Raw genomic sequence first — 11325 nt, forward strand, 5'->3', positions numbered from 1 at the left:
AGCCAGTTTGTGCACCATTCCCGGTAAGCTCTGCCTTGCGCCCAACGTGTGTGAAATGCACACATATTTGGTATCGTTGAAGTCAGCAGAAGTTGCCAAATATGTATTCAGGTGTGTTTGGCCAGTGGAATGCACCAGATGGCAATAAAGGTCACCTGAAATCACATATTTGCAAAAAAAAGCCTGTTTTAATTTTTTACATCAAACTCAACGAATTGTCAGGAAAAAAAACAGAGGGCTAAAATCTTTTATATGTCACTAAACTAATACCTTGGGGGTCTAATTTCCTAAAAAGAGTAATTTTATGGGGGTGTTCACAGTGTTTTGGCATATCACAACGTCTGTAATGGTCGTATGGTGTCAGCTGTGGAAAATTTGCTCTCCAAAAGCCAGTTTGCGCACCATTCATTGTAAGCTCTGCCTTGCGCCCAGCATTGAAGAAATGCGCACATATTTGGTATCGCTGAAGTTGGCAGCAGTTGCCAAATATGTATTCAGGTGTGTATACCCAGTGGCATGCACCAGATATATAAAAAAATCATCTATAATCACATATTCACATTTTTCTTCAATGTATTTTCCTTTTTTACCTTTACATTTTTAAAAAATGAAAATATATCACTTCATTTTTTTTACACAATATGAAAGCCCAACATGTTCTGAGAAAAACAAGACCAAATACATGTAGGTTGGAAGAATAATAGAACGTTCTGCTTTCAAATTGGCACATGGCTAAGGCCTTATTCACACGAACGTGTTTAAGGTCCGTGATACGCGTGAAAATCACGCGCGTCGCACGGACCTATGTTAGTCAATGGGGCTGTTCAGACAGTCCGTGATTTTCACGCAGCGTATGTCCGTTGCATAAAACTCACGACATGTCCTATACTTGGCCGTTTTTCGCGCATCACCCACCCATTGAAGTCAATGGGTGCGTGAAAATCGCGCATGGCACACGGAAGCACTTCCGTGTGTCGCACGTGATTCGCGCAACAGTAGATAAAGAAATGAAGGAAAAAATAAAAGCACCTCATTCATTTCTTTTTCTAAACATCAAAACCGCGTGTCATAAGGATGGCATATGCGTGAAAATCACGCAGCCACGCAGCAAACACTGATGACACACGGAACTGCAACGCTCAAAAAACGCAGTGTTTTTTGCGTGCGCAAAACGCACACGTTCATGTGAATAAGGCGTAAAACTTGAAAAAGGGCCTGATCAGGAGGATGGGGGGTAAACCCTCTGGTCAGGAAGTGGTTAATGTGACTGTTAGGGGGTTATATATTTTTTTGTAAATATTGTTTTCTGTCTTCAATGACCTTATACGGCCCTATAAACCGGGGAGCAAACTTCTTGGACGGGACCTTAAGGCGCAAGTTCTTAGACGATAACCACACCAGATCCCCGACCATAAACAAGGGGTTAGCAGAACGTCTTCTATCAGCCTGAGTTTTTTGTATGCTCTGGGACGCCTCTAGGTTCTTCTGAACCAGGGCCCAGACTGTGCACAGTTCCCGATGAACGAGCTCTACCTCGGGATTGTTGGAACTACCAGGTGAAACAGAGGAGAACCGTGGATTAAACCCAAAATTACAGAAAAAGGGGGAGACCCCTGACGAGTTACTGACCCAGTTATTAAGGGAAAATTTGGCGAGGGGAATGAATGAGACCCAATCATATTAACAGTCAGAGATAAAACACCTTAAATATTGTTCTAGAGACTGATTAGTCCTCTCGGTTTGGCCATTAGTTTCAGGATGGAAGGCAGAGGAGAAGGACAGATCAATATCCAACTTTTTACAGAGGGCTCTCCAAAACAAGTAGGCACAGGGACGGAGATGGGTGAGGGACCTGGTACCCTGGGACAAGACAGCCCCCACTCCCACCTCGGATGCGTCAACCTCCACGATAAATGGCTCCATTTGGTTGGGCTGGACCAGCACCGGGGCCGAGATAAAGCACTTCTTAAGGACCTCAAAAGCCTGGACAGCCTCAGGAGGCCAGTGGAGGAGATCAGCACCTTTGCGAGTGAGGTCCGTAAGAGGCTTAGCGATGACCGAGAAGTTAGCAATAAATCTCCTGTAATAATTAGCGAACCCCAAGAAACACTGTAACGCCTTCAGGGAGGCAGGTTGGACCCATTCCGCCACAGCCTGGACCTTGGCGGGGTCCATGCGGAGTTCATGAGGAGTGAGGATTTGACCCAAAAATGGTATCTCTTGCACCCCAAACACACATTTTTCGGTCTTAGCAAACAGTTTGTTTTCCCGAAGGACCTGGAGCACCTTCCTGACATGCTCAATGTGGGAGGACAAGTCCTTGGAAAACACAAGTATGTCATCAAGGTACACTACAAGAAATACCCCCAGGTAATCTCTTAAAATCTCATTTATGAAATTCTGGAAGACCGCGGGGGCATTACACAAACCAAAGGGCATGACGAGGTATTCGAAATGACCTTCGGGCGTGTTAAACACAGTCTTCCACTCATCCCCCTCCTTGATGCGGTTAAGGTTATATGCCCCCCGTAGATCAAACTTAGAGAACCATTGGGCCCCCTGAACTTGATTAAAGAGATCAGGAATCAAAGGAAGGGGATACTGGTTCCTTACAGTGACCTTATTCAAGTTACGGTAGTCAATGCATGGCCTAAGACCACCATCCTTCTTCCCTACGAAGAAGAAGCCAGCACCTACCAGAGAAGTAGAGGGGCGAATCTAACCCTTGGCCAGGCTTTCCTGGATATACTCTCTCATGGCTTCACGTTCGGGACAAGAAAGATTAAATATCCTACCCTTAGGGAGCTTAGCTCCTGGTACCAAATCGATAGCGCAATCGTATTCTCTATGAGGAGGTAACACTTCGGAGGCCTCCTTAGAGAAAACATCAGCGAAGTCCTGAACAAACTCAGGTAGCGTGTTCACCTCCTCAGGGGGAGAAATAGAATTAACAGAAAAACATGACGTCAAGCATTCATTACCCCATTTGGTTAGCTCCCCAGTATTCCAGTCAAACGTGGGATTATGCAACTGCAACCAGGGAAGGCCTAAAACCAAATCGGACGATAATCCCTGCATCAACAGTACAGAGCACTGCTCCAAATGCATGGAGCCAACAAGGAGTTCAAAAACAGGGGTATGCTGAGTAAAATAACCATTAGCAAGAGGAGTGGAGTCGATACTCACTACCGGGACAGGTTTAAGCAAATCAATCAAAGGCATAGCTAGAGACATAGCAAATTCCACAGACATGATATTAGCAGAGGACCCTGAATCCACGAAGGCACTGCCGGTAGCAGGCCTACCACCAAAAGAGACCTGAAAGGGAAGCAAGATTTTATTACGTTTCATATTTACGGGAAATACCTGGGCGCCCAAGTGACCTCCCCGATGATCACTTAGGCGCGGAAGTTTTCCGGCTGCTTATTCTTACGCCTAGGACAGGTGTTCACTTGATGCCCACAATAGAAGCAGAGACCATTCTTCCTGCGGAACTCTCTACGTTGTCGGGGGGACACGGAGGCCCCGAGTTGCATTGGTACCTCCGAGTCTTCCGTGGAAGAGCAAAGCAACGGGACCTCGGGAGGCATCATGGGGGAGTCAGAGGGGAAAACACAAAAACGTTCAAGTTGTCGTTCCCTGAGACGTCGGTCAAGTCGTACCGCTAAAGCCATAACCTGGTCTAAGGAGTCAGAACAGGGATAGCTAACTAGCAGGTCTTTCAGGGCGTTCGACAGACCCAACCTAAACTGGCACCTTAAGGCAGGGTCATTCCACCGAGAAGCTACGCACCACTTCCTAAAGTCAGAACAATACTCCTCCACAGGTCTCTTACCCATGCGTAAGGTCACCAGCTGACTCTCGGCAAAGGCAGTTCTGTCAGTCTCGTCATTAATGAGTCAGAGAGCAGAAAAGATCAACGGAGGAAAGTTCAGGGGCGTCAGGAGCCAGGGAGAAGGCCCATTCTTGGGGCCCTTCCTGGAGCCGGGACATAATTATACCCAGCCGCTGGCTCTCAGAACCTGAGGAGTGGGGCTTTAAGCGAAAATAGAGCTTACAACTCTCCCGAAAGGAGAGAAAAGTCCTCCGGTCCCCTGAGAACCGGTCAGGCAACTTGAGGTGGGGTTCAAGAGGTGAGGTGAGGGGCACTACCATGGTAGCGTCAGGCTGGTTGACCCTCTGAGCCAGGGCCTGGACCTGTAGGGAGAGACCCTGCATTTGCTGAGCCAGGGTCTCAAGGGGGTCCATAGTAGTGTGGGGGACCAGGGTAGCCTAGGTATATGGGCTTGTGATTATGTAATGACAGGGGGGTAGGGAAACAGACAGTGAGCCCTAATCTACCCACCACTCAGTCCCTGCCTACTTGCAACGACCCGCCCTAGGCGACGGGGTACAACTGGGCGACGGTCCCTATGCTCAGTAGGTGCACGACAGACAAACAGACAAGGGGTCACAAGCAAGGGAAATGGGGCAGTTGCCCACAGCAACACCGTGAGCAACAAGAGAGGTGAACGAGCCGAGTCAAACCAGGAGTGTACGAGGTACCAAACGCAGAGCAGGAGAGTAGTCAGTAAGCCGGGGTCAGTATGAAGCAAGGTCAAATAGCTAGAAGCTGCAGCAAGGCCAGGAAACCACACGAGAAGAATCACAAGCAAAGGAGGAACAGGAAAGGCAGGTATAAATAGACAGAGGGCGGGAGCTAGCTCCGTCTGGCCAGGCTGCGATAGGCTCTCCCACTCCTAAGCCTGCCATCCTGAGTGGTGGAAGATGGAGTCAGTCTCAGAGACATAGAACCAGGTGCAGACTGATTACCCATGGGCGTATACACAGAAGTTGTGCCTGGCAGATCCTTTACAGTAGCTGAATAAACATTATGACATCACAAGCTTCCATTATAATAATACTATCATGTATAACCGGAGCTCACTGCTCAGATCATAAGATATATAGATAGATAAGCTCTAAGCATATATTGGTTGTAGGCTAGGTACAGTTTGGAAAACCAACTTCCCCCCATATTATATCAAAATAGACTGCTCCATAGTTATAGAACCATACCGAAGAAAAAAGAGCTATAGCGTCTAAGTATGCAAGAATATATAAATTTTATTAATAAAAAATGACATACATTTAAAAACACATCATAAAGAGACTCTAGTACTAATACCGTGGTATACAGTACAGCACAGGACAGAATTAGACAACAGAGTGATATGTTAGGGCAGACCCGTATTAACTACACCATACAAGATAAATATATACGATATCTTTATCCAAGTGGATCATATACTGATAATTAATCAAAGTCCTAATGTTTATGTGGTAAGTGGGTCACTACCTGACCACAATATAGTAATATAGGAAAAGTCAGTAATTGTATGGTGAGCAATTATAGTGATGCTGTCTTACCCATTAAAAAAGTGAGAGTCTCACGAAATGTCCGTGCTGAGAGGTCCACAGTACTGGGTTGTACTGTGGACCTCTCAGCACGGACATTTCGTGAGACTCTGACTTTTTTAATGGGTAAGACAGCATCACTATAATTGCTCACCATACAATTACTGACTTTTCCTATATTACTATATTGTGGTCAGGTAGTGACCCACTTACCACATAAACATTAGGACTTTGATTAATTATCAGTATATGATCCACTTGGATAAAGATATCGTATATATTTATCTTGTATGGTGTAGTTAATACGGGTCTGCCCTAACATATCACTCTGTTGTCTAATTCTGTCCTGTGCTGTACTGTATACCACGGTATTAGTACTAGAGTCTCTTTATGATGTGTTTTTAAATGTATGTCATTTTTTATTAATAAAATTTATATATTCTTGCATACTTAGACGCTATAGCTCTTTTTTCTTCGGTATGGTTCAGATCATAAGATGAAGACAAAGACCAAGGGCAGAATACAGGTACCTCTATCATCATCTTCTGAAGTCATGGGGTGGGATTTATTAAGACTGGCATTTCATACGCCAAGTTTGATCTGAACTAGGTCGATATGAAATGTGCCAAATTTATTAAGTAGAAAAACGTAGACACCATAATGGAACCCAATGGACCCCATTACAAGTCATGCCAGGTGCCATTGCAGATGTGAACAGAGCCTTATTTATCACTTGCCTCCATTTAATTACTTGTAGCATGACACAGTAGTATAGAAGATATATGTATAATATAGTAGGGAGCATTGCTGCCCTATAGTGCCCCACCAAGGGCTTTAAAAGGATTTGTTTCATATTAACAATATACAGATATTTATTCAATTAGTAAATGAATTCCCTTATTCAATAACGGGCTGTATGTTATTAATATGTAATAATACCAGTCATATATGATAGAATCTGTATGATCAGCACATAAATAAATTATATAATATATTATAAAGTGTGTATGACAAATTGTGCAAACCCATAGCAACCAATATGAATCCAGCACGGTTTTAGATTGCTATGGGAAACACACACTTTTTGTCGGCACTCATTTATAGGGAGATTCCCCAGAAGTAGTGCAATGGAAAAAAGTGGACATGTTACCTACAGAAACCAATCAGGATGCTGCTTTCAAATTCCTAGAGGCTGCGAGAAAATAAGAGCTAATTAGTTTCCATGGCACCCAAACACTTTTCTCTTGCACTTCCCATGACCTATGTAGAGATGCTCCTGTTACAGCAGTAAATATGTATATTTTATTATCATCATCACCATTATCATTATCATTAACTCCTTCCCGACCGCAGGTCCCAAGTCAGGGGTGAACCTAGCCCCTCTGCTGCCTGAGGCGAACTATAAAAAGGGCACCCCCCCCCCCCCAATCTATCAGAGTTTTCTCATTACTGGCTTTACACATCAAACACGCAATATATAAAAAAAAAAAAATAGGAAAACATTTGTTGTTTATTTGTAAAGTGCTGTTTAATGTATAGAGAAGATTTAAAGAACTCTTTTTACTGTATTACTTTAGTATCATAGATCAGCAACGCAGCATTAACACTGAAAATGGTTTAACATCTTCTATGCCCCCTTTTTATTACCTAATTGACTTATGATTTTTAACCGAGTTCAGTGGCCCGGCGTGGTCGGCATGATGCAGTGACGTCATCGTGCCGGGCAGTTGACGTCATCAGCGTGCTCCCGATCTCTTGTAGGCCTCAGGCCTAAACCAGTCTGTGGCCTACAAGAGCAAACGGCGGAGCAGGGGTTTCTATTGTGGCAAATTATTATTTTTTTACATTTTATACTGCTAACTTTTTTTTGGTGGGTTCCGCTGGACCGTTTGGACTACGTCGTAGATTCATTGGACTACTTCAATGATCTACTTTAAAAAAAAAATAAAAATGTGAAAGAGGGTTGCATGGGGGAGTTTTCATTTCAATAAAAAAAAATTCTTATGTCTGTTTTTTTTTTAATACTTTATTATGGCCTTAGTAATGGCAGCTGTCTGATTGACAGCATTCAATTACTAAGGCTGGGGCTTAGCATTAGCCAGTAAAAAGGCTATCACTAACCCCTATTATTACCCCGGTTCCCACTGCCACCAGGGATACCGGGAAGAGTCGAGTACGATTCAGTGCCTGGCAATCTGAAACGACTGTTAGGCCTCAGGCTGGTATTATCAGGCTGGGAAGGGCCAAAAAAGTGGCCCTTCCCACCCTGGGGATGCTAGGCTGCAGCTGCTTTATTGTATCCGGCTGGTTATGAAAAATTGGGGAAACCCCTCGTCATTTTTTAAAAATAAATTGAAAAAAAAATTACGTGAGATCCCCTCCATTTTTTATAACCAGCCAGATACAATAAAGCAGCAGCAGCAGCCTAGCATCACCAGGGTGGGAAGGGCCATGGTTTTTGTCCCTTCCTAGCCTGATAGTACCAGCCTGCGGCCACCCAAGTACCCTTCACTTCAGATGGTCGGGTGCTGGATCGTACCCAGCTCTTCCAGGTACTCCTGGTGGCGGTGGGTACCGGAGTAATAATAGGGGTTAGTGATAGCCTTATTACTGGCTAACACTAAGCCCCTTCTTAGTAATGGACGCTCTCAATCAGACAGCAGCCATTACTAAGGCGGTAATGAAGTATTAAGAAACAGAGACATAAAGTAATTTATTTTATTGAAATGACAACTCTTCCACACAATCCACTTTAACCATTTTATTAAAAAAAAAAGAAAAAAAACTTACATCAGCGAAGTAGTCCAACGAATCTACGAAGTAGTCCAAATGGTCCAGCGGAACCTGCAAAACAAAAATTAGCAGTATGAAAAATAAAAATAAAGTTGGCTGCCCCCACAGACATATGAATAAATAGCTACCTTCGGGAACATATTAAAATAATTAGAAAAATTAGGCCCATAAAATAAAACATATCAAATTAAAAAAAATAATTATAACACCTTTCTTTTAAAGAGAACCTTTCACCTCCCCATACATGTGCAGCTGAGTGCAGCATGTAATGGGGAGGGCTGCACAAACTCTGGGGCACGTTACATTTTTTTCCTAGCCTCCTTCGTTATTTAGATATCGGTGCTGTAATATTTGGCGCCCGATATTTAAATATCCCCCTGAACTGTCAATGGGGAGGTAATTGGCAAGGGGCGTGTAACATCGCTGTGACACTGTGCAATCACTACAGACAGTTTCAGAGCAAGAGCTGGACAGAGAAGAACGTGAAGGCGCGCACGCACGCTCTCACTCTTTAGCTCTCGGCAGACAAGGACGACAAGACTGATCTCTCACCTGAGATCACAGTCTTGTACTTGCCTGCCGAGAGCTGAAGAGTGAGAGCGTGTGCACGCGCACATGCTCTCCTCTCTCCAGCTCATGCTGTTGACATTGTCCGTAGCGGATTGGGCAGTGTCACAGCGATGTTACACGCCCCCTTGCCAATTACCGCCCCATTGGCAGTTCATGGGGTTATTTCAATATCGGCGCAAAATATTACAGCACCGATATCTAAGTAAGGAAAGAGGGTAGGAAAAAAAAAGTAATGTGCCCCAGTGTTTGTGCAGCCCTGACCATTACATGCTGCACTCAAATGCTAATCTGTGGGCAGGTGAAAGATTCTCTTTAAAGTGTAACAACTTTTTAAAAAACTTTTGACATGTCAGAAGTTTTGATCAGTGGGGTCCGAACACTGAGACCCCCCACTAGTCGCTTAAACGAAGCAGCAGAAGTGCTCGGGTGAGCGGTGTGCCGCTTCAATTCTGTTTGGCTTTCCTTGGAGCAGTGTACGGGCTCAATAGAAAGTCTAGGAGTCCGTACACCGCTCACTCGGCTGAAAGTCGATCATAAATGAAGCGGCACAGCGCTCACCCAAGCACTTCTGCTGCTTCGTTTTAGCGATCGGTGGGGGCCTCAGTGCTCGGTCCCCCACCGATGAAAACTTCGGACATGTCACTATGATATATAAAGATATCTATTAATGCGATTGGTGCAAGTTTTAATTACTTTTTATTGAAAATGATTTGTACTTTTTGAGATACAGCTGCTTTGTATCCTGTATACAGAGCAGCTGTATATAGCGCTGAGAGCTGAATCCATTAGGTCGCCTATTACCGATCACATCTAAGTTATGAACTTAGATGTGATTGGTAACAGCTCGATCCTGCAGGACCCGCTGACCTGACGGATACAGGATACAGCTCTATATACATTATATAATATATTTATTTTAATTAGCGGGGGCAGGTTTATGGGGAAGGATTAGGGCCTGTTCACATCAGCGTTGGCTTTCCGTTCCGGGGTTCCGTGGGAGGTTTCCGTCGGTTGAACCCCGCAACGGAAAGTCAAACTGAAACCACAGCTTCCGTTTCAGTCACCATTGAAATCAATGGTGACGGAAACATTGCTAATGGTTTCCGTTCGTCACCATTCCGGCAGATTTCAGTTTTTGTGAAGGAATCAATAGCGCAGTCGACTGCGCTAATGGTGACGGAAACGGAAGCTGTGGTTTCAGTTTAACTTTCCGTTGCGGGGTTACCTCCGACGGAACCCCAGAACGGAAAGCCAACGCTGATGTGAACAGGCCCTAAGGCTTCTTTCACACTAGCATTAATATACGTTTACCTCTATTCCGTCAGAGGAAGAGAGGATCGATACGTTAAACGGAAAGCAACGGTTCCATTAGAATTACCATTGCTTTCAATGGTAATTCTTTTGTATCAGTTGCTTTCCGTTTGTCTCCGTTCGCTAAGTTTCCGTTTTTTTTAAAAGAAACAAAAGTGAAGTCTGCAGAACTTTTATTTCCGTTCAAAAGAACGGAAACCTAGCGAACGGAGACAAACGGAAAGCAACTGATACAAAAGAATTACCATTGAAAGCAATGGTAATTCTAATGGAGCCGTTGCTTTCCGTTTAACGTATTGATCCTCTCTTCCTCTGACGGAAGAGAGGTAAACGTATATTAATGCTAGTGTGAACAAAGCCCAATACAAGTAAGATATTAATATAATAAAAAAAACCCAGCTGGGACTTGAACCAGCAACCACCATATGTAAGGCAGACAAGCTAACCCCTACACTATAGAAAGCTTCACAGTCAATGCCTGTGAAACTGTAGTAGTTGAGGGTTTATTCAACGACAGGCACTATTAGTCTCTCCTGTCTGCTGCGTGTGGGTGGTGACTGGTCAAAGACTCACAGTCAGACTGAATACCGCAGCTCAGGGGCGTAACTAGGAAAGACTGGGCCCCATAGCAAACTTTTGACTGGGGCCCCCCTCTGCTGGGTATCACACAACCCCCCCCCCTTGTAGATAGTGCCTCCCTATAGATTCCACCACACAGCGCCCCACTATAGATAGCACCATGCACAGCCCCCTGTAGATAACGCCATACAGACCCCCTGTAGATAACACCATACAGCCCCCTCTGTAGATAACACCATATAAGCCCCCCCCAAAAAAACAAAAACGGCCTATAGTTTGTCCTACAAAAGACATGCATCCCCTATCCACAGGATAGGGGATACATGTGCGATCGCTGGCATTGATAAGGAGAACGGGGGACCGAAAGTCCCCCGAAGTTCTCCATGACTAACCTCGGACTTCTGGCGTCTGCGCAGTTCAATAAAAATGAAAGGAGCGCTGGTCACGCATGCGCACAAGCGCGACCGGCGCTCCATTCATTTCTACGGAGCTGCCGACACAGACCCCGGAAGTCCGAGGTTTGTCATGGAGAACTTAGGGGGGACTTTCGGTCCCCCGTTCTCCTCATCGCTGGGCGTCCCAGCGATCCCACATGCATCCCCTATCCTGTGGATAGGGGATGCATGTCTTTTGTAGGAACAACCCCTTCAGTGGCGTCGCGCTGTAGCAGCCATA

This window comes from Rhinoderma darwinii, chromosome 3 (assembly GCF_050947455.1).
Source record: "Rhinoderma darwinii isolate aRhiDar2 chromosome 3, aRhiDar2.hap1, whole genome shotgun sequence".
NCBI classification, from domain to species: Eukaryota; Metazoa; Chordata; class Amphibia; order Anura; family Rhinodermatidae; genus Rhinoderma; species Rhinoderma darwinii.